This window comes from Lactuca serriola, chromosome 2 (assembly GCF_051521515.1).
Source record: "Lactuca serriola cultivar US96UC23 chromosome 2, Lser_US96UC23_V15, whole genome shotgun sequence".
Lineage (NCBI taxonomy): Eukaryota > Viridiplantae > Streptophyta > Magnoliopsida > Asterales > Asteraceae > Lactuca > Lactuca serriola.
In genome coordinates, this window is record NC_136409.1 from 183,240,130 (window position 1) to 183,266,225 (window position 26,096).

The following is a 26,096-nucleotide window of genomic DNA, read 5'->3' on the forward strand; positions in this document are numbered from 1 at the left end:
ATACCATAATTAGCTCTAATTAATAAATGACCCTTAAAAAAGCTAGGCTAAACCACTACATATTCATAGAAGGATAAAAGACTTGTTTACCCTTCCATGGCCTCTATAATCCACAATTTGACCAAACAGTAAAAGTTAACAAAATTCAACTGCAGCGCATACGCTGGGCGTACAGCCCCTTTACGCTGGGCGTACTCTCTCGCCATGCATCGGGGATCCTCGACCCTACAATACGCGTACCTGGGAGTACGCTCGGCGTACTTCCTAAAGTTGTCCTTCCTACTCTCTTGGTCTTAGTCCAATAAGACCATATCTCTATGCTCAGATCTGGACTCCCTAAAGTCTCATACTGCATAAAGTCCGTGACTTTAAGCCTTTGCATGGCTGAGAAAGTCCCAAACTCAAAAACTCTCACTCTTTTCTGCCATGGGGTGGTTTTGACATCCAACACTCCATTTTTATGAATCCACTCCATTAAAAACACTCAAAGGGACAAATATTAGGCTTTGGAGTTCAACAACTCATAAAGCTTCAAGCTTTGGGACCAAAAACCCTAAAATGGACCATAACATGCACAAATAAAAAAGGATGAGAAAGCTTTGAGCTTTATACCTTCAAATGATGCTCCACCCACAGAAAAGCTCAGATCCAAGGCCTGGACTCCAACTATTTTCTCTTCAATGCTCCTTCTTCACTCCAAGGATACCACAAAAACACTTAGAAGCTCACAAATAGACAATCAAGCTAAAGGAACGAAAATTAGGGTTTTAAGAGGGTTGAAGGCTAGAAATGATGGCCTGAAATGAGGCCATCATGTTCCTTAAATAGGGACACACCCCGCAATTAGGGTTTTCACCTTGAGCCTAGTACGCCCAGCGTACTAGGTGGCTTCCGCGTCCAAAACACGCACATAAGTACACTGAGCGTACATACGCGTACGCCCTGCGTACTCATTTACCACCTTTTTCTCAATTAAAGGGCCAAACTTGACATCTATAATAAAACAAGGGTTTATGAGATATACTTGGTCTTGGGATGTTACAAATGGAGTTAGAATTAAACAAGTTTTTTTCTATTACTCTTTGGAGATGTCTAGAAACCATATTTCATCTTATGCGTTGTATAAACATTAATTAGAATTTTCCATTTGATAATGGAAAGGTGACAATTCTAGTTTATAAAAATAGATGTTTTGTATTTAAAACTTTTTCTTGGAACTAGCATTTATAAAATTGAAGTTTCTAATAATAGCAATGGTAACTTGAATATTTAGTCAGTTTAGATATGATCGTGCTTATGGCATGATCTCCTTGAGAACATTCGTAAGAATCACATCACTAAGCTCCAATTGTTTGGACTTGAAATCATTTAGCATTGAGTTGAATGATGTACGTGAGTCTTGTATATTGACAAGTCGACTTAGTCACCATTAACATGGACATGTAATGGATATAAATGATTATTGGGTATCATACACACTAAAGTGTGTGGACCCCATCATATCCACCACAAGGGAAAATATATACTACTATGTCATATTTATTGATAGTTTCAATGGATGTTGTTATGTTTATATGATTAAGCTTAATTATAACACTTTGAAAATTTTCAAAGAGTATCAGAACTAAGAATGGAATCAATTGAGCATGAAGATAAAGGATCTCCAATCTAAAAGGAAAAGAGAATGCCTTAGTATTGAGTTTTATGATCATCTTAGAGATTGTGGAATGGTTTCCATAATAAGCCTCTCTAAAGACACCATAGCGTAATTATGTTGCTAAATTGAGAATCGAATGGTATAAGATTCAATCTATGATGACTTGTGGTTCGCTAACATTCATGAATTTTGTGAATATACACTTGAAATAGTAGAGCATATCCAACTAAGCAGGTTCTGAAGACACCTAATGAAATGTGGAGTTTGAAAGTTCCCTCACATTCAAATATGGTGTTGTGAGGTCTTTTGTTAAAAAGAGAAACTAATGACCAACTTGAATCAAGATATGAGAAGTGTTACATTATGGAATATTCACTAAAGACTTTTGAGATATGTGGTGCTTGTATCTCAAAAGGAGTGTTCCTTGAGAGAAAGAACATATGAACAACAAGAATTCAGTGGGAGTCACATTGATTTTGAAGAAGTTCAAGATATGACAGAAAATAAACTTGTAGTTGCCACTAGCTCTCAACCTGAGGATGATAGACCAGTTAATTCGAATGAAATTACCTTACCACTTCTCAAGATATTGTATAGTTAGAGCACTTCCTAAGTTTCATGAGTTTCATCTAACCATGGAAGGAGATACGATGAGTAGTGATAAAACATTGATCAATTTTGGATAATCCTAATGGCTACTAGGAAGCAATGGTGAGCCCTAGGACTGTCATTTTAAGAGTCTAAGGATAGTGAAATTCAATCCATGAAAGATACTTAATTTTGGGATTGGTTGATCCTATACCTGGTCTTATGACAGTGGATTGTGATTAGATCTTCGATCTGAAGACTAACATGGATAGGAATGTACTCATATTCAAAGCTAGTATGGTGGAAAAGAGTTTCACTTAGACTCGAGAAATAATTATGAGGGAACATTCTCATCAATTGTTGAGAAAGGGTTTGTCTGGTTATTTGTTACCATTGTTGCATTCTTTAATATAAGATAAGGTAAAGTGGATGTTTAAATGACTTTCCTCAATAGGAAAATTTTGAAAGAATATATGGCATATTCTGAAAGGATCTAAGCATACAAAGTATCCAAAAAAGATGTGTAAGCTCAAGAAATCTATTTATAGACAAGCATCGTGTAGCAAGAATCTGTTCTTCCATGAAAAGGGCAAAGAGTGTTGTCTTTCTAGAAGACCAGATGAGTCATGAGTACATGTCAAAGCAAGTGGGAATGTCTTTCACTTCCTAGTAATGCATGACAACACTACTTATAGGAAACATTATTTGTAAGTTTCAAAGTGCAAAAGCTTGAGAATTGTTTCACTATGATGGACAAGGGAAAGTGACATTGATACTTGGATTTTAGATCAAAAATTATAGATTAAAATTTTAATGGGATTCAGTCAAAGCATAATGTGTTGAAAGGTTTTAACATGAAAAATTCCAAAAATGATTGTTTATATGTTTCATAGCAAGGAATTGAGTGGATCTCAAAATCCTTTGTTCTAGTCATGAATATGATAGAATGAGTTAAGTCGCATATGCTTTGGATATGGGATCAATCATGAATGTTGTGACTTGTGATTATTCTGATATCACAGATGTTATGAGCATCATGAAATTGTGTCATAAATTGGCTTGACTGAATTTCTACACAACTGTCAAGAACATTTTAAAGTATTGAAAGATACCAATGTATGGTTGATTGTAGACGGTAAAGAACATGATTGAGAAGAGTTATAGTGAAATGAATTTTAGAGATGAATTTGATTCATTGTCTGAGTGGTTATTTATTTTGAATAGTGACATGAAAGGTCTCGTGTAGGAGATGGTGGTAGATTCGACACTGTGGGTAAGACGACATTAGTACAAGCGAAGTATCCAAGGAGAACACTTGGAATAGAAAACTTCATAGTTAACCTTGGATTACAAATTTCTAATAGAAACATTGTGTGAAAGTGTAGTCATGTTGACTAAGGATTCTTGAAGCCGTAGAAGGTAAATGCATAGAAGGAGGGAATTCTACTGCATCCAAGAAAGGGTTGAGGATGGAGATCTAGTTGTGAAGTGAATATCTTTCGATGATTTATTCATGATAGTAATGGCCAAAGGAAACCATGATATGTATGTTAAAGCCATAGGAATAAGATGAATAGTTTAGTTATTAAGTGGATTACTGAAAAATCTTATACAATAGATAAATATGTAATTGTATGGTGATTAATTAACAAGGATTTATTAATATTCGAGTGTATGATACCATAGAACAATTAGTTTATTATTGTGTTTCATTTTACATGTTACTTCCTAAATATTAATTTATTCGAAACGCCACAATTGGTTATACTTATGGGAGTAGATATTGATTTAAGACTGTCTTGAATTGATTTTAGATTGTCCATTGTATTGGACATTACATAGGGATTACTTCACGGATTCAATCATGGGTAATTCTAAGATGATAATATCTTTTATTCTTCAAACGCAGATATACAAGTCATAGTTTGCAAATTGGTTGTGCATTGGTTTACTCCAACGAATCTCCTAATTAGGTTTTATAAAGTGTAATTCTATGCATGATGTGGTGATTAAAATATATGATTATACAGTCAAAGTTTATTCGTTCCTTTTTCCATAAAAAGGAAAAGCAATATATTTGGGCCCCTCGGTGATTGAACTTGATTTGTAAAAACAGGCACCTTGTCCGGACTGAATTGATGTGTTTGATTTTGTAGGCAGAATAAGGTCATGAAAACCATAGGCCAAGAAACAAATAAATAAACATGGGGTTACCTTTAATCCATGACTATGTTCATACGATATCTTGTAAAATGAAGGAATAGTTGATTACATATCTAAGGACTATTGTAATCCTTGAATCAGAGTTCGACATTAGCTTGGAAAGTACTCTTTGTTGTTATTCAAAAGTGTATACTTGCAATTATAGTGAATGACTTATCCAAGTGGGAGATTTTTGGATTCCGTGTCTGAGGTCATAAAAAATTTGTGTAACTTTCTTAATAAAATCAAATTCATTTTTGGGTTGCATCAATAGTTAGAAACAGATAGAAATGAATTTAGGAGAGAGGATAACTAATTTGTTGTTTCATTATATGATAATAAATTAATATGAAATCAATAGTAATTAATTTAGATATAATCATAATTAATTAGAATTAATTTCTAGATTAATTAGAAGTAATTAAAAGTCCAAGGGTTGAATGATAATTTTTCATAATTGAGCAAGGAAATAATTTTAGAACCCTCTTAGGATGGTGGATGATTTTAATGGATTTTGGAGGATATCGAAATGTTAGAAAAACTGATAAGGATTACCATATTTGAATAGTTAAAATAATATTATTTTATTATTCAAATCCAGGGTTATCCTTGTACAACCAACACTATAAATAGGACCTAAAGGAGTGATAATTCCGTTCATGCTCTTCCCAAGAGGCTTATGGCCGAATTTCTCCTTCCCTCTCATCTCTCTTTTCATTCTAGGATTTCTAAGGTACTGGGGGTGATGCATTAGAGGGGTGACACTTGTGACCCTTGCTTTCCAAGTCAACCAATGAGAAGATTCAAGCAACAACAATAGATTGTAGACAAGGTACACATGTTCTTCCTTTTATATTTTTACAACTTACAAGTAGGTTAGATCATGTTTTCCTTAATACGTTGCTATATTGTGTATTAAGCCATATAAGTTCTAGGTTACATGTGCCCATAAAAGCTTAGGATTTTATTTTGCAACATAATTATTTAATTAGAAGTAACTTAGAAAACCATCACTTATAACGTTATCATTTTTACCACAATTTTTTTTTACTTTTCAAAAACTTTTTAACGTATTACATTAGCGGAAGTTTTATTGATGTATTTTAGAACATTTTCAAATGACCACATTACTTCAAAATCAAAATCATAATTTCAAACCATTTAAGACAAAATCATAGTAGATATTCAATTTGATAAAACATCAAACATGTCCAAAATGGTATCATCTGATTAGCATAGGGCGTGTTCAGCAAAACTAGCTGGTAGCGGGTAGCTTGTAGATTATAGTGTTTTGTTAAACGCTACATGAAGTAGCATTTGGATTTGGAGCGTTTTGATTAAACTAAATGCTAGAAGCTTGTAGTGCCAAACGAAACTTTTTGTTTTAAACGGAGCGTTTTGTCAAACGCTAGAAGCTAGAAGCTCTCAAACACTCCAAAACGCTTCGTGCCGAACACACCCGTAATTACCCTATAAGTAACTCCTCTCACTAAGGCCAAACACCTAAACTATCGACACCAACCATAAGGCATAAAAAGAAAAGAAACAAGTGTCGTTCCTCGTTGACTGAGTTCATAAAGGTTGTATAAACACATAGAACCCCCAAATGCGTCAATCATTCATTTTATGACAAAGCATAAAAATGAGAAACAAATACCACTTAGCAAACAATCGCATATCATAATCATTTAGTAGCATGTTCAAACGCATACATACATAATTGTTCAACCACAATTCTACCACACAACATATATGATCAACCGTGTAACATATAGACAACCGTATAGCATATAAACAATCACATTTCATATACAACAAAATTTTATTATTTATTCAACCTCTTACTAAATAACCAACCTTTTGTACTATATCCAACATTTTATTATATAACCAATCTTTTTTATATATATTCAACATTTTATTATATCTATCCAACCGTATGATATATAAGTGTCCATTACCACTACCTAACCTAAGTAGCTCATGACTTCCACCCGGAACACCAATCCCAAGACTCCAGTTTTAGTACTCCAACTTTTCAAAGTAAAAGTACTTCAAGGTGTCGTTCAGGATTTGTACTAACAATGCCAATTATACCAATACACATCCCAATTCCTACGTGATGCTTGATCCAGCCACAACATAATGTCGTCACCACTACTGTTCTCAAACACTGAGGTGCAAACGAGCCACATGCCACACGACCATCTAGAAAGACCGTGCGACTCACAACCAATATGGCTTAAGCTCTTTCAACCATATAGACTTGCAAGGTTCTACCCATAATACCTTTATACCCTGCAAAAGAAACTTTAATTCAAAATGAGCATGCTATATGATCAACTAATTCAAGAAATATACATGTAACAAAATGACATACCATCAATCAAGCATAACATATAACAATAGATTTCATTAGGCATAATCATTGCAAGCAAATTCAACTAGCACGTATCAATCATAACATCATATTAAGAAATACCAACACATAATCATACACAATGTGCAAACAATGGTATTTACCAAATAAGCATTATCGAATCTAGAATAATCCTAATTTCATCAATAATCCACTTATAAGATATAGTTTTCAGTTATGCACTAAAGTTAAGAAAATTATCGACTCACACCCATAAACTAGCTTGTCATATTCATCAACTTCATCAAAGTGAAAGAATCATAACAAATAACTCATAATGTGGAAATAACACAAAGCATACGGTAGTATCACAATTATCATATCATCATCAAGCATAAGAAATGGAAAGATCATCCTAATGTGAAATGAATCACCTTCTATAGATTGCATGTTTCAATTATGTAACCTTAGTGAGTTAAAGCAATAAATGTAACGCCTGGTTCCTGGTATGCACTTTATTTATTTATTTATTCATTTTGGAAGGGCTACTCGACGAGTAGGACAGGATGGATGAAACCCTAATAATTAGGGTTTGGACCCTATTTAAGCATCATATATGGCCTCCATCCCAAACTCCATCACCTCCACACCCTAATCTCGAAACCCTAATCCACCTTGAGTGATCCTGAGCTATTTCTTACCATTTTGAGTGTTATTTGTGCCTTTTGAAGCTTGTGGAAGAAGAAGAAGAATATAGAAGGATCAAGGGGAAGAAGTAGATCCAGGAACTACACTCTATTTGCATAATTTTCAGGTAATCAAGTCTCTAACTTGATCATTCTTCTCTTAGATCTATTTTTCCCCATTTTATGAAGGTTTTGGTTCAAGAACCTTGGTCCTTGGGATTGGGATGTCCCAAGTGACTTATACCTCTGATCTAGGATCTAGGAAGGGTTCCATGGCATAAAGGTGCAAACGTTTTGACCATGGAAGCCCCATGCAAACTCATAAGCAAGTTCATGGAGTTTTTAGCCCTAAAAGACCATGCATGGAAGGAAAGCTTGGGACTTTATGTGTCCAACCAATGTTAAAAGCCTAAATCTAGTGTATTTTTCCTTGGTTTAGGGTGTTATGGCTTGTGGACCAAGATTCATGCCTTAGGGAAGTTAGGGTTTGGGTTAAACCCATTAAGAGGGACTAAGGACGGGTAAATTTGGAAACTTTACCCTTAAGAGTGTATTTCCAGTAAGTAGATGAAGTTTGGAGTATAGATCTGAAAGGTAGGAGCTTAATCCATTGGGATGGATCAATCGGACAAGGGAAATCGGTGAGTCCAGGAAAGGACTCAACGAGCTGAAGCAGGCTGTCCCAATCTTTATGACAGGAAGAAATCGACGAGTCTATTAAGGGACTCGATGATTTGACTTAGTTGACCACGTGTCTGAGTTGTTAATGAACTCGCCGAGTTGGGAGATGACTCGACGAGTTGGGGTTGACTGGGAGTTGACCTTGACATTGATTTTGACCATGGGTAAAATGGTCATTTTACCATAAGAAGGATTATCATATTTTGATTAAGTGTTGTTATGGAATTGATAGTCGGAGAGTCGCCGGAGCAACATACAGGGATTCATCACTCGATGTTTAAGCAGTTAGTCTTGCGAGGTGAGTTCCCTTTCAGTAGGAACAGGTCAAAGGCACCAAGTCCAGCCCGTATATGTGATATGTTAGTAGCTGAGTGTGGGTGGGGCTCGAATCTCCTAGCAGTCGAGTGTGGGTGGGGCTCGAATCTCCTAGCAGTCGAGTGTGGGAGGGGCCCGAATCTCGTAGTATTATTTACGTATAGTTATGTGATTACTTGATAGATATACTTGATAGATATACTTGTTGTCTATGTGATACTAGTATGCATGCTAGTAGCAGAGTGTGGGCGGGGCCCGAATCTCCTAGACAGCGGAGTGTGGGCGAGGCCCGAATCTCCTAGACAACGGAGTGTGGGCGGGGCCCGAATCTCCATGAGACTGGGCGGGGCCTGTATCTCCTAGTTGTATGTCATTTGTATGGTATGTGGTAGTTTGGGGGAGCTTACTAAGCTTCATGCTTATGGTTTTCAGTTTTGGTTTCAGGTACTTCCACTCGCAAAGGGAAGGGCCTGGGATGATCGCATGGAACACACCACAGTCTTCAGCATGGGAGATTTACTCTAATATTTGATATGAGATTTTGATATGTTGATAGATATTATGATATTTTGAGACACATGGTTTATGATTTTATACTATGGTGATGATATTATGGTTTTAATAATGATTTAAAAATGAAATTTTTGGGTTGTATTGGGACGTTTCAACTTGTTATCGGACCCTTGGTTTGAGGGATTCGGGCATACTCTCGGGTGTGTCTGAACTCAAAATAAGGACTTGGTATAAAAATTTTCAAAAGGAAATCATTTTTATAAAAAGAATTTCGAAAAGAGTAAAGGATTTAAAAAGACAAAAGAACGTTGAAAACAGAAAAGGGTATGGTGCATGCAATCTGCTCAAGTAAGTACTCCACATTTACCCATACAAGTTTATATTATGATATGATTATCAACTTTATGAGAACTCCATGCTAGATTAGGACTAAGGATCTAGGAGGGATGCCTTATGTGCCTGTTATATGTGTATCAACTTTATGAAAACTACATGCTAGTACAGATTAGTCAGGGATTGCCTGAGAAGTATATGCTTGATTATGTGTACTCAATGCTTGAATGTTGCTTTCTTTGTGCTTTTAGGAGTTCTAGTTGTCTTTTACTAACTAGTAAATGAATATGATAAATTACATATTGCAAGGACTAAATAATTTCAGAAGGTTAGGTCTAGCTCTATTTCGCAGCTCTTGTTTGAGTCCAACTGTTGTAGGGTAGGATCTCTCATTCGGAGAATTATGTAGTCTGAGCGATATGTAATAGTATTCGCGAGCTAGTTAGGGGAAGAAAGCAGGGACTTCTTATGCAGCTGATGGCGGAGAGTGGGATGGTGATTACCCTAGGGCAAGCCTAGGATGAGAGTAGTGCGTGAAGCAGTAGTAGTAGAAGGGACTTGGAGAAGTCAAGGAAAATCTTGAGGAAAGTACAGATAGATGTGGAAGGTAGTATGGGCTCGTATTACTGAAAGCAGATGATCCGTTCTCGAATCAAGGAAGGCTGGGCATAATACAAGGAACTTGTAGTGTATGTGATCCCTTGAGTTATGATTAGCATACTGATGTTTGTTATGATGTGTCTCAGGCTCTGGTGTTGAGCAGCTAGATGAGCAGACTAGGGAGTTCATCTCCTCATAGATCATGCACAATATTCTTGAGCACACTCTTGTGATATTCAGTTCGGTTAAGGAGGGTATCCTGGAGCTTATGGAGGAGAGATTGAGTGCTTTCCGCACTGAGGTGGCGGCCATGATGGGGTCGCACACACTTACTTTCCGGGAGTTCAGAGCATGTGGAGCTCCCGAATATCATGTGGCTCAGGATCCCATTGCGAGTTCTAGATGGTTGGCTGATGTCGCCAACGCATTCCGCACCGGCAGATGTACCGAGGGGGACAAGGTTAGACTAGCGTCCTGTCTTCTGAAGGACAGGGCACATGACTGGTGGGAGGAGGTCGGGTATGCTATTGGGGATGATGTTGTGTTGGACGCGATGACATGGGGTGACTTCTCGTCCAGGTTCAGAGCCACGTTTGCACCTGTGATAGAGGTGCAACAGCTTGCTAGGGAGTTCTAGGATTTACAGCAGACTACTGAGATGGTGATGGAGATCACCGCTAAGTTTAGGGAGAGGGACCTTCTTGTTCCACGGTATGTGGTAGACGAGGAGATGAAGAAGGCCCAATATCATGAGATGTTGAGGAGTGACATTCGGAAATTTGTGAGCCGATCCAACTGCAAAACTATGGAGGATATGATTTCCAGAGCTGGAGAGAGGGAGATTGACTTAGAGACGGAGAAGAAGAGGAAACCGAATGCGGCATCTGGTATGGAGTGTGCGGGCAAAAAGCCTAAGACAGATTCCCAAAGGAAGGGCCAGCAGGGTCGAGGCCGCTGCGACAAGTGTGGTAGGGGGCACGATGGGTTGTGCAGGGTGGGTAGTTCGGGCTGCTTTTGATGTGTTTTGGGCACTACATTATTCCTATGGTGTACATGCAAAACCTAAAGCTTTGGATCTAGTTTGTCTAATGAACATGCAATAATTATCCAAAGCCATAAACCCCATATCTAGCATGTGATAATCAATATTAACATAAGAATAGGGTTTAGATCTTACCTTGATCGTTATATAGTAAAAACAATCTCAATTCCACCTTGTAATTGACTTCTGAAAGCTTAGTGTCACAAATTTCATACCTCTAATGGCTCACAAACACCAAGAGCAAGAGGATGACTTTGGAGAAGAGAAGGAGGCACCAAAATTCGTCCAAGAACCCTAAGGGAAGCTTAGCCACATTTTTGGTGCCCTAGGGGTCCTTAAATATGTGAGGCTATTAGGGTTTTGAACTAGGAAACCCTAATCTGACTACTTAGGCCCTAAGCAGCCCATGGACTCCCTTTAGAACACCCCTTGGACGAATTCCTTATGGGCTTCCCATAGAATTCGTCCAACCTATGTTCCAAGGTGATCCATAGCCGAATTGCAACTATCTTAAAATTACAATATCAATCCCCCAAGTTTAATTAAAGTCTTTTAGTCACAAAATTAATTTCCTAATTAATTCTTGACTAAAATTAATTAAACAATATGCTTTCTATTTTAATATATTAGTCATATAATAAATTAATAACTCATAATCAGTCTCTTTCTCCATAAATCATCCTATCAAGTTGCTTTGGTGAAGGCAACCCAAAAGGACCATGCTTGCAATCGGGTCAAGTACAAACCGATAATAGTTATGGGCTTAAGCACTAATCCAACAGTCTCCCACTTGGATAAGTCTAATAACTATTATGCGTATGACTTCAGATCTTGACCAGCAATCGTAGCTTTCAAAAGCCGCTGTCAACTCTGATCTTATCAGATACACGTCCTTTAGATAAGGGATCATATATTCCTCCATTCTAGATATCATATAGATGTAAGACATGGATTGAAATCATTCTCTCAGTCTATGTGTTGTTTCCCGATTTCCGATTTACGACGATTGACTAATTGAACAAATCAAATTAGTCCTAGCCCGGCCGAGCATTTAGGTTTGTCATCACTAAATCATCGAGGGGCCCACATATATCGCTTTTATCCTACTTTGGGTAAAAGGAACGGATAAACTTTGACTCAATACTCGCTTGTACTCACTCACCGAATCACACACAACAATACGTTTTATAACACCAAGTTACTGGTGCGTTTACGCATTATCAATGTGTAACCGACTCGCAAGATACAACTCACACATCTCGGTTTCAAGAATATAAGATATTATCGTCTCACCAATCACTCGTGATAAAATCCATGAAGTAATCCAAGTGAGCATGGGTTTAGTCCAATGCTCAAATCATGTTCATAAGCACTCATGAACGTTGCAGCAAACCTTTGCTATGTCTAATACGATTTAGACAATCTACAAACCAATTCATGACACTCTTCTTTCGTACCTACTCCCAAAGTATGAACGACTGTGGAATGTTCAAGTAATCTTATTATTCAGGAAGTCAAAACATGCAAAGTGAAACACAATAATAATCGAATCCAATATGGCCCCAAACTTTTGAGTATAAATAAAACTCTTTTTATTTAGTCACCATATTGATTACACATTATTCATTATATATGTTTCGTGTAATCAACTTATTACTTGAATTATAACAACAATTGTCCTATGCTCTTAGCATGTACACTATGATTGAATACCATTTTTAATCACGCTCATTTTACAATTCCCAATCCTTACCACAAGTGTAAGAATATCAAATTCTTGCCACTTATAGAACATGTTAGATTCTAACATTTTATGCAATGTACCATTAGTAATGTCGTAGCACTAAAGTTACAAAGACTAGAGCCAATGACATTACAAAGTCCTCTATAGGAGATTGTTGCAAGACAACTCCATAGATATGAAGTCTCACATTCAAAGTACATTCCTTTGAACATTCTTCTTACATAAAAGTTTTCTAATCTATACATGGATTCTTAATATCTGACTCCCATATATGGAAACATTTCCATATTTTCCATATGGCAACTCATTCTAAATAGAATCCTATCTATTTATAATAATGTCGATATGGTCCATCTATTACTATACTTCCAACTGCCCATAAGCAACCAATCCTTGGCGAACCTTAGAATGTCCTTGACAGTTTTTTAATAAACTTAGTCATGTCCGGTTCCAGTCCTTTTTCCATCTTAATGCCCTAGGCGTTTGGAAAATTTTAGAATGGTCAATTATTATAGCATATGCGATCGATCCTATACCCAAAGCGTATGCAACATGAAGCATAATGTCTTACTTAAAGACGTGATACTTTACCAGTCTTTTGCCATAATATTTCTATTTGTCATGTTCTTGTAATTCAAACTATGAAAAGGGATGCCGTAATCATAATCGAATTTTGAGAACACAATTCATATATTTGACTAAATTTGATTAAAATCTCTCGATCTAAGCTCTTAGATTTCGAAACGAAGCACAATATTCTCTCCCTTAATTATAACAAAACAATTTTTCAACCCTTGCAACTTGGCAAAGTAAAACTCTTGTTTTCTATAATTAATATTGTTGACTCACAAATAATAATCATGCTCCCACTAACATGATGATTATCTCCTTACTAGGATAACACTTATGCTCCCACTAGCTTTGACATGTATTCAGAAATCAGTTGAACTTCTAAAATTCAATGCTTATTGACTTTCTTACCAAAGTTCATATTTCTGATACAAGATGCTTCGATAAAACTATATCTCAGCTTCTCTAACTCATACACCTTTCTTAAGACAGCCCATATGTTTGTCTAAACAATTCTAGAACTTATAACAATAAGTCTAAAATGTTCAGACCCATTTGCCATTTCCCACAATTTGAACTATGAAGAGGGATGCTGTAATCATAATCGAATTCGAGAAACGCAAATTACATAATGCTATCTTCAAAATCTCTCTTAGTGAAAGAGTTTCCTCACAATCATTTTCATGAAGGAGAGAAACCTTATGACACTTAGATTTTGTGGCGTATGTGTTCCTATCGATGTATAACCATAATCATAAGACAATGTTTGTGACAAATTCAAACTCTTATGGACAGAACTTGTTCATTATTAATTTCTTGCCATCAAGGGTCCCACCATTACTTCCAAGTTATTGATCAACTCACCCCTATTTTTCAATGTACTTTCCATTGATCAAGGTGCCTTGCCTCTATGAAACCCCATGAGAACTCATAGAACTCACATGCATAGTTGACCAAACTAGAATGGCACAGAAACAAGAATAAGTCAACACGATAGGCTAGAAACCTCAAGTCGTGTGCTAGTGTTTAATAATAGGTTGACTCTTGATTAATTCATGAACCTCCCACTAACCTCTTGACATATAAGATTCTCTTATCAAGAAACATTTCTTGACAAAAGCAAATATTCAAGAGTTAGTGTGTGTCTTTATCAAGATAAAACCTACACGCATTTGGTATTGGTTAGTCTTTATCTTATCCAAGACATCATAACTTACCAAAATATGCAAAAGTAATAAAACTTCTACTTAAGATTATATTACTCAAGTCACAATCTTGGAGTTTGACTCTAAGATTTGATTTTGGCATGGAGTACGATTCATCTTATTGACTTAACCATTTTAAAAATTCCCGACTCCTCTTCTTAGCCATACTAGTGCACTAAGGTGTCCTTAGAGGATGAATTGTAATATGGTTCTTAAGACGACCATAAAACATGATACAAAAGTACTCTCCCTTCTTCTTAGATTGGAGACACTTTTATCTTTTTTCCTAATTGATTCTTCTTATACGTTCTGCCATTCATTAACACTTTCAATGATTCAGAATTACACTTAATCTTGTAAGCATAATCACGTCTACTAGACCTTTAGTAAATCATGACGAATAATCTTGTTGTTATTTATGGTGAACTTAACGAGTGCACAACATGGTGAACTCGATCTCCTAGTCCTTCACTTGACTCTTTGTCAAGGGATTAGTCTTAAAATTTCTAATTACCAAGATTTCCATACATCACATGATTCAGATCATATGATTCCAAGCTTTTGTCCAATTGAAGCTTCGGTGATGGGAATCTTTCCATACTTAGAAAATTACGACACTACCATAAATAACATAACTAAGAATCATATCTACTTAATATTGCTTATAATATTAACACACATACATCAATTTTCACAATTGCCATTGCAAGGAAATATAAATAAGACAAAAATCAAAATTTATTTTATTGCGGAAAAATATATCCTTTACAATGCAAATGAAAACTATGCTATTACATATTCCTAAGCAATCTATCATAACTCTAAGCAGCAGCTCAAAAATCCAATCATTGAATCCATGCGATCGTAATCCATTTCTTCGCGATCAAACTCAACTCACTCCTTCCTTTAAGCTTCCTTTCCTTTCATCGATCCTTAAATACATCAAAATGTAATCTTATCACATCATGTATTAAGAATCTCTGAATAGGAACTTAATAGAGTTAGATAGTGGATATTGCCTAAAGCAGAGTCATACATCTTGACTCTCCCATCTCTTAGATCTCTTAGGTAGTCAGGGTAACTTCGTAACCAATACCCCTTCTTTTGGCAGTAGAAACATATGGAATTTACTGGAATGGTACACGAGACTATCTCAGACTCAACCTTTCTCTTACGTAGAGAAAACTTTTCTAGACTTCCAATGTTGCCATTGTCCATAGAAGGTTAGGATATTGATTTATCAGAAAAATTTGCTCAACCAGTGCGCCAAATCATTTATGATTCAACAGCAATAAACAAATAAGTCAAATCAATAAGGGTCATGTCCTGGCCCATCATATAGTACTTGCTAACGAACTTACCATATGATTCGGGAAGTGATTGAAGAACCAAGTCAACAACCAACTTCCTTGAGACATTGACACCCAACATCCTTAATCTGTCAATGTGTGACTTTATCTTTAAGATGTGTGCACACATAGACTTTCCATCTTTGTATCTTAATGCCAACAGGTCTTGAGTGACCTTGAACTCTTCAAGTCTTCGAACACATGGGTTAGGGAGAATTATTGGAGACGGTGGGGGAAGTAAAGCATGATTTCCATTTCCACAATCCAATCGTGGAATATCATCTTCACGTGGAAAACTTTTTCCAACGGATTTAGGAAGACCATAGTTGTCAGACTTTGACATCTATGAAACGGGTGGAAATTCAAGTTTAATTAGTTGATTGAGTCCTTAATAAAACACCCAAATGAGACATTAAGGCTAGGACCCAACACAATATTCCACAAACTAGAAGAGGGATGCGGTAATCCAACTTGCAGAACATTTGAAGGTAGGTAAATGACGATTTACCAATTTCCACCATGAAAAACGAAAAAGAAGGTTAAGTTTTAAATGTATTGGAAACTCCTAGATCTCTTGAGATTCATTGAACTTTTTAATGGCATGTTTAAATATCGATATGCCCCTCGATTTATGACTGGGATGCGATCACAAAACAGGGTGTGAATAACCATGAAAATATACGTGGTGCCCCCAATGTTACAGTCACCTATTCGTTGTGCCGGTTAACCAAACACGCTCCACTGAACTATGACAAACATCGAGTCACCCTTTGCCACCTTTGCTTAGAACCCAATTAGTGTGCCTGTTAACCACACACGCTCCACTAATGTCTTAGCAAGGGTACAAAGTGTAATTTCATGGAATTGCATCAATTCACTTTTGCCTAAAGTAACTATGATTGGGAATTTTGTAAAATATTCAGTTACTTTATTATTCATTATACTTTGAGGAGAAGGTTTTCCCTATCCTACCCATTCGGCGAACGACCCTCCACCAATCAAGGAAGCGGTGGGTGAGAGTGGACACCCATTAAACGGCCATTTTATAAGCCATAACCTTATACCCCCTTTATAGATCGGCTTCATGAATGAGGCCTACTAACGGTAAGACTAGCAGTTTAAGTGATGCATATATAATATTAGACTTTTAATGTGATATATAGTATAGGGTGTATTTTACACTTTTAAAATACTAGGTGGTTTAATTTAATAAATTACACTTTTAATTAAATATAAACCATATCTTTATGGATTTATTAACTTTGTCTTAATTATACTTTTAATTAACTTAATAAAACCATAAGGGTGTAATTTGAACTTTTCAAAACTAGGGTTTTAGAATTTAAAATTTTAACATCAAACTTTTAATCAAAAATTTAAATTCCAAAACTTGAGGGAAAATTTTGAAACATTTCAAAACATTAAGGTTTAAAATTTAAATATTTCAAAATTACACTTTTAATCAAAAATTTAAATTCCAAAACTTGAGGGCAAGTTTTGAAACTTTTCAAAAATATCTATCAAGAAAATTCTAGATAAAAAATTAAATAAGGCAATTTACAATTAATTGGTAGTTATCTAATTTTGACCTAATTCAATTTCTTGCAAGATAATTCATCAAGTAATACAAATCTTATCTTATAAGGCAACAATAATTTGATTAATTGGTAATTATCTACTATTTTGGTAAGGATAAACACCCAAAATCAATAAAAAATCGGATTTTATCAATTAAAAACGTTTTTGGTAATTATTCTAAGCCAAAACAGCAAGAAAATCACGAAAATACACTGCCAGACTCGCTGACTCGTCGAGTTTGCACTGGACTCATCGAGTTCCTAGTGAACTCGGCGAGTTTAGTCATGGACTCGGCGAGTCCAGCCCCAAAAAGTCAAAATTTTCGATTTTCAGGCAATATTCGATCAAATAAGCATCAAATTCATTAACAAACAACCCTAGGCTCTAATACCACTGATGGGTTTTGGGCACTACATCATTCCAATGGTGTACATGCAAACCCTAAAGCTTTGGATCTAGTTTGTCTAATGAACATGCAATAATCATCCAAATCCAAAAACCCTAGATCTAGCATATGATAATCGAGATTAACATAAGAATAGGGTTTAGATCTTACCTTGATTGTTATATAGTAATAAAAATCTCAATTCCTCCTTGTAATTGACTTCTGAAAGCTTAGTGTCACAAATGTCACACCTCTAATGGCTCACAAACACCAAGAGCAAGAGGATGACTTTGGAGAAGAGAAGGAGGCACCAAAATTCGTCCAAGAACCCTAAGGGAAGCTTAGCCACGTTTTTGGTGCCCTAGGGGTCCTTAAATATGTGAGGCTATTAGGGTTTTGAACTAGGAAACCCTAATCTGACTGCTTAGGCCCTAAGCTGCCCATGGACTCCCTTTAGAACACCCCTTGGACGAATTCCTTATGGGTTTCCCATAGAATTCATCCAACCTATGTTCCAAGGTGATCCATAGCCGAATTGCAACTATCTTAAAATTACAATATCAGTCCCCCCAAGTTTAATTGAAGTCTTTTAGTCAAAAAATTAATTTCCTAATTCATTCTTGACTAATATTAATTAAACAATATGATTTCTCTTTTAATATATTATTCATATAATATATTAATAAATCATAATTAATCTCTTTCTCCATAAATCATCCAATCAAGTTGCTTTGGTGAAGGAAACCTAAAAGGACCATGCTTGCAATCGGGTCAAGGACAAACCAATAATAGTTATGGGCTTAGACACTAATCCAACAGCTTTAAGTGTGGCCGAACGGGCCATGTGAGCAGGACTATACAGCTACCACCACCACCACCACTACAACATCTGATCTTGTTTGCTTCCAGTACAATTAGAGGGTCCACAAGCGGTCCCAGTGTCCAAGCTTGACATCAGTAAGACAGGTGACAACACCCACTCTAGCTACATTGATGATTACAAATGGGCGACAAGGCCGTGTTGAGGCGCCAGTGACAAAGAGTAGAGCTTTCCAACTGATATTAGAGGAGGCACGTGCAACACCTGATGTTGTTATGGGTATGCATCTTCTCCTTACCTCTTTATTTACATTGAGTTTTACTTATGTTTATATGTTTTTTATAAGATCGTTCCTAGTGAACAGTATATCAACATTGGTATTGGTTGATTCAGGTGCCACCCGATATTTTGTGTTGCTCGCGCTCAACAAGCAATTTATAGGAGCTCCGAGGGAGCTGGATTGCCCACATGATGTAGAGATAGCAGATGATAGGACCGCAGGGTCACGAGGGTTCACAGGGGATGTTCGCTATAGTTATTTGATGAGCAGTTTTCGGTGGATCTGGTTCCTATTCCCCTGCGAAGGAATAAGGTTATAGTGGGTATGGATTGGTTGAGCCCCAATGGGGCAGTGATCGACTGCGAGCAGCAGCTAATAAGGGTTCGGACTCCTAGTGGGGGAGGGCTAGTGATTCATGGCGAGAGGCTGTAGCATGGGTCGACTCTATGTTCAGTAGCGAGAGCTAGGCGCTACCTTCTGCAGGGGTGCGCAGGTTATATCGCCTATGTTATGGATACCCGAGTTAAGGGTAAGGAGACAATGGATGATGTTCCGGTAGTGCGAGAGTACCCGTATGTATTCCCGTAGGATCTGCCTGGGATACCTCTGGAGAGACAGATGGAGTTTAGGATTGACCTGGTCCCCGGTGCGGCTCCTATAGCCACGACACCATATCGGTTGGCTCCTCCCGAGATGCAGGAGTTGTCTTCGCAGCTGCAAGAGCTGCTAGACAAGGGTTTTATCAGGCCTAGCAGTTCACCATGGGGTGCCCCGATCCTGTTTGTGAAGAAGAAGGACGGGTCACATCGCATGTGCATAGACTAACGGGAGCTGAACAAGGTAACGGTGAAGAACCGTTATCCACTTCCGGGGATAGATGATTTGTTTGACCAACTTCAGGGATCATCTTGGTTCTCCAAGATTGATTTACAGTTAGGGTATCACCAGATGCGAGTTAGGGAGGATGATATGCAGAAGACAACTTTTAGGACTCGCTATGGTCATTATGAGTTTGTGGTGATGCCGTTTGGGCTCACCAATGCTCCGGCCGCGTTCATGGACCTCATGAACCACATGTACAGACCGATGCTGGATCAGTCTGTAATAGTTTTCATTGACAATATATTGGTTTACTCCAAGACTGTAACGCCCGCAAATCCGGCTTAGTCAATTCATAGGAAATAGGGGTCGAAAATGACTTTTCGAAAAAAGATTATCTAGAATAAATAATATTAACCAAGTTGTAGAATATGTCACAAGGTTTTCGTATATATAAAGAACACCGAAATCCGAGTTATAACGAAGAAGTTATGACCCGTCGAAGTTTTGCGACAGAACCGGCACGACACCAGGAAGCGTAAATAGTGAATTTACGATAGAGCAAGATTTAGCCTTAGCAATCTAAACAAAAGTCGTAGAATATGTTAAACTAAGAACATCGATAAAAAGAACGCCGAAATATGACTTCGTATGAAGAAGTTATGATTTTTCGAAGTTTCGGACTAGTAGTGTACAGCCCGAAATTCGAATATTAGATCGAGCGGTTTTTAGCTGACACGACCTGAACAAGAATCAAAGATCTCGTTAAGAGTAGCGTAACGAGAAAAAGATGGGCGAAAACGGATGTCGGATGAAGAAGTTATGTGGATTTAACGGACCAATCCTGTCCCGGCCTGTTAATAATATAAAATTTAAAATCGAGCCAAAATTAGCAGACAGATTCTAAACGAAAGTTGTAGAGTACGTTCCCACCTTCGCGTGGATATAAAGAACGTCGAAAATGGAGCTCGTACGTGAAAGTTATGAATTTTTAAAGTTTATGATCGAATTTGCGAAGGCTGATAAGGAATTGATGACGTGGCGCGTTGTGGGCCGTCCATCGCTGATCAGATCTCGCTTTGGATCATGCCATGAAGCCCCGCTATTACGCCCCGCGTACGAAGAAGCTACGCCCCGCGTAACTTCGGTCTGGTCCATCTGATGAGTGCAAGACAGTTGGGTCCGAGCTGGTGGTCTTATCTGAGGAGTACGCCCAGCATACCCTCGGTACGCCCAGCGTAGTCCGAAGCCAGCAACCTATAAATAGCTGCGAGGGCAGCCTTCATTTTCCACACCATTCTCCTTCTCTCTCTAAGGTCCCAAACCACTCCTAAGCCCTAGGTAAAACCCCTAGCACCCTAGGGAAGCCCCAAGGCTCCCGGAATCCCGAGAAAAAGGAGTTTTTCGGTTTCGAAACGCTGCTCCAATTAAGTTCCGGTTTTCGATAAAATTCACTGTAAGTGTGGTACGCTTACGCAATTTTTAATATAGCTTTCAAATAATTATAGGAATGTTATTAGGTCCTTAAAATAATTATTTGGGCTATTATTATGAGTTATATTGAGTGTTATTAACGCTTATATAATAATAATAATAGTCAGACAATTAATTTGTCGCGGTTATCGTTAGACTAAACCCTAGTGATATTGATAGTAGGTTTTATCGAAGGAAAATCGTTTTGAGAGTATCGAAGCGCTGTCCGAGTGCTGAGTCACCACCTTTCAAGTGAGTGCATAGTTACTTTCAGCTTACACATAGATATGAAGTATTTTATATAAATTATGTGTTTGTGTGTGTATATTATCTGTATACTTGCTATCTATGCTGGATGAACGTTTTATACATGTTTTCAATGATTTAAACTGTATATGTATTTATATCTACAAAATGTGTTGGGTAAAACATGGGTAGATGTAATAGTTGCTGTGTGACAAAAAAAAATGAGAGGCCTCGTTATAGTTGTTCTTGATGATCTAGTCATCTAGCGGAGTATAGATGACGACCACAGACTATTCTAGACAGTCCAGTGGAACACTAGCAGACTCGCAACCTGTAGGTGTTTATTCGAACTGTGTGTTTATTTGAACTGTGTGTTTATTCGAACTGTGTGTTTATTCGAACTGTGTGAACTGTGTGTTCACCAGGTGTACTCCATCCCCCATATGGTTGCCTTTAGGACTTTCATTGCAAAGGAATCCCCTTAGCAGTAGTGTCCATCCTAATGATAGTCCTTTGACTAGGTCCCTTGTGTTAGATGTTTTAGGGATGTAATGTGAGGATAACGGGAATGGGTAATTGGGTTGATTGTTTGATGTTTAAAAATAATAATTATATTATTGTGGGTTGAAAACCCTATGTGCTCACCAGGTTTCCCAACCTGACCCACTCAGTTTATTTATATCACAGTTGTTGATATGAAGTGACATTACACTGAGAGATTTAAAGAGATGTAGATCACTAGTGTAAATAATTGTAAGTTCTGTTTATGCTTATGTTCATGTATTAACGATGACATCCCATATGTTTTAAAATGAAATAAATACGTTTCTTCAAAAATGTTTTAAGAACGTATTTACCATGTTTTTCTGGGAACAAATTCCACAACATTTTTATGAAATGAAGTACTCTGATTTTTATAAAGCATAAACAAAACCGGTCTTTTCTGTCCGTGAAAATGGGGATGTCACAGTTGGCATCAGAGCATTAGTTTAAGTGAACTAGGAATATGGATTTATTTCTAGACTTAAACTTAGAATGCTAAGCGATGATTGTGAGGTGTGAGCACTAGATTATTTTAGGAATTATGCCTAAAATGCTTTATGTGCTAAATGCTTTGTGCCTGATATGCTATTATTTGTTCGGATCTATGGTCTGTTGCCGACCGGATCTGGAAACCTTATGAGTTTAGGATTCTAAACGTACGACTACGATGTTAGAACTAGCATGTAAACGTTTCGGGGTGATAAGGACGATTTGAACATCAGTCCTAAGTAAAGATCTAGATTCACCTTATTCGGTGTATAGATCAAGATGGCAAGAACCCGTAGCGGAAACATGAATGCAAATGGGAACCGAAACCAACCCCCAGTGATTGAGCAAATACCGGTTGTGGTAGCCGCTGCTGAGCCAATAACGATGGCCGGAGTACAAGCGATGATCCAGGCGATGTTGGATCGTCAAATGGAGGAAACCAGGCGTTTGCTCCAGCAAAATTGAGAGGAAGCGACCATTCAGATCGAACAGCCCGAGTTGAACGAAGGGCAGATTGAGGAAGGAAACTAGAGTGGGATTGTTGGTCAAGTCAACCCACCAATAGTTCGACAAAACAACCAAGATGACGAAGTCGAGAGGAATGGATGCAAGTACAAGGATTTTCTGACTTGCAAGCCATCGACTTTCACTGGAAAGGAGGATTCGATTGGGGTCATGGATTGGATCTCGGAGATGGAATTAGCTTTCATGACGTGCGGTTGCAAGGGAAAACAACAGACCACATTTGCAGTGTGTCAGTTTCGAGGAGGCGCTGTACGTTGGTGGAATACCTTAGGGAAGACTCTGAGCCCCAATGAGCCCCTGCAACTGACATGGGCAGAATTTCTAGTACAATTCAAACGAAAGTACTGCTCAGCCCAAAACCTGCTCGAGCTAGAGAATCAGTTTCTAACCCTGAAGAAGGGAAGCATGTCAATTGATGAATATACCAACAACTTCATAGAGAAGACGGAGTTTGCCTTGCGCCTTGTTCCGGATGAGCTGACGAAAATCGACAAGTACGCAAAGGGACTTCCATGGGAGTACGCGGTGCCAGTGCGTCAGACACCTACTCTGGAGGCAGCTATCTGGGCTGCCAAGTCTGTGGAAGATATGATTAAGGGAAGAGCTGCCAACAAGATTGGGGTTGGTGAAAAGAGGAAGTTTGAGGGGTCTGCAAAGCCCGATAAGAGAAGCAAGACCAGTACCAGGAAGTTTAGAGGAGGGAGCGAAGAAAGATGGTGCGAGAAGTGCAAAAAGAAACACTTTGGAAAATGTGGTGAGGAGATGACTTGTTTCAAGTGTGGGAAGCGTGGGCATTATTCCAACGAGTGTAAATTCAACAAAAGGGTGTGTTACGAATGTAACGAGGAAGGGCACTTCAAGCAAGATTGCCCGAAGAGAGAAGGGGCTACAAAGCCAAATGTGCCGCCAAAACCAAAGGCAAGAGCATTTCAAATGATCCTTGACGAAGCAGCTGACGATGCAAGGAATCAGGAGTTAGGATGGATAAATAGAGATCGAGTTATGAAGTAGCCATATAGATAGTGTCATATGATGTAGCCTATTAGAGGCATAATCTAGGGTGAACTTGAACACCTATGTAATCGTTTCAAGAAATAATATGAAACCTTTGTTTTGTTATCTGATTTGTTAAGTTGTTGTGTGGTTTTCTTGTATGGTGACTTGGAAAAACTGCGAGACAATACTTGGGACGAGTATGAGTATGTGTGAATGGTAGTAGAGGCCTATACTACCGGAAGCACAGGACTCACACTTGGATCAGGGAAAGTCACAAGGTTACAAAAAAGCTAGTAATTGATTACGTTTTATTTAAGTGTGTCGTTACCATCGTTTCGGTAATGACTAAGAAGAGTGTTGATGTTCCGACCCTAGTGGTCATATCGAATTGAGTTCGACTACGTTAAGTATGCTATGTGGTTTAGGAAATCAAGATCGATGTAGCGTCCGACTTAAACCAAACGATTGAAATCAAAGCGATCAATAGAAATATCGCGCTCGTTGTTAAAGAAGTTGGTAGCTAGAAATGCCAAATGTTAAAGTGTGATTATATCACATTAGAACATGAAGGAAGGCATAGTCTGTTTTAGAATTTAACTCTAAGAGACCTAAGTCTAAGTGTTGCAACATACGATGATAGGTCATTAAAATATGACACATCAATCCATAGTAGTAATAAAAGAAATCATCTCAAGTTCGTATCCATTAAGGATTGAGATTGTGACTTGAAGGTCATAATTGGGAGTCTAGCCTGAGGTAGAGAGCAGGTGCACGATCGAGTACTGCATACAGTCAATAAGTCTGAGAGATACACTTGAAGGAATGTAGAAGTTATAATTATTACCTAGGATGAAGACATGACGTATGGAGTCATTATACGACCCTGTTTTGTTGATGATTCCGGGACGTAATCATCCTAAGTGGGAGATAATTGTAACGCCCGCAAATCCGGGCTAGTCAATTTAGAGGAATTAGGGGTCGAAAACGACTTTTCGACAAAAGATTATTTAGAATAAATAATCTTAACCAAGTTGTAGAATATGTAACAAGGTTTCCGTACATATAAAGAGCACCGAAATCCAAGTTATAACGAAGAAGTTATGACCCGTCGAAGCTTCGCGACAGAACCGGCACGGCACCGGGAAGCGTAAATAGTGAATTTATGATAGAGCGAGATTTAGCCTTAGCGATCTAAACAAAAGTCGTAGAATATGTTAAACTAAGAACATCGATAAAAAGAACGCCCAAATCTGACTTCGTATGAAGAAGTTATGATTTTTCGAAGTTTCGGACTAGTAGTGTACAGCCCGAAATTCGAATATTAGATCGAGCGGTTTTTAGCTGACACGACCTGAACGAGAATCGAAGATCTCGTTAAGAGTAGCATAACGAGAAAAAGATGGGCGAAAACGGATGTCGGATGAAGAAGTTATGAGGATTTAACGGACCAATCCTGTCCCGGCTTGTTAATAGTATAAAATTTAAAATCGAGCCAAAATTAGCCGACGGATTCTAAACGAAAATTGTAGAGTACGTTCCCACCTTCGCGTGGATATAAAGAACGTCGAAAACGGACCTCGTACGCGAAAGTTACGAATTTTTAAAGTTTATGATTGAATATGCGAAGGCTGATAAGGAATTGATGACGTGGCGCGTTGTGGGCCGTCCATCGCTGATCAGATCTCGCTTCGGATCATGCCACGAAGCCTTGCTATTACGCCCCGCGTACGAAGAAGCTACGCCCTGCGTAACTTCGGTCTGATCCATCCGATGAGTACAAGACAGCTGGGTCCGAGCTGGTGGTCTTATCCAAGGAGTACGCCCAACGTACCCTCGGTACACCCAGCGTAGTCCGAAGCTAGCAACCTATAAATAGCTACGAGGGCAGCCTTCATTTTCCACACCATTCTCCTTCTCTCTCTAAAATCTTTTTCTCTCTAAGGTCCCAAACCACTCCTAAGCCCTAGGTAAAACCCCTAGCACCCTAGGGAAGCCCCGAGGCTCCCGGAGTCCCGAGAAAAAGGAGTTTTTCGGTTTCGAAATGCTGCTCCAATTAAGTTCCGATTTTCGATAAAATTCACTGTAAGTGTGGTACGCT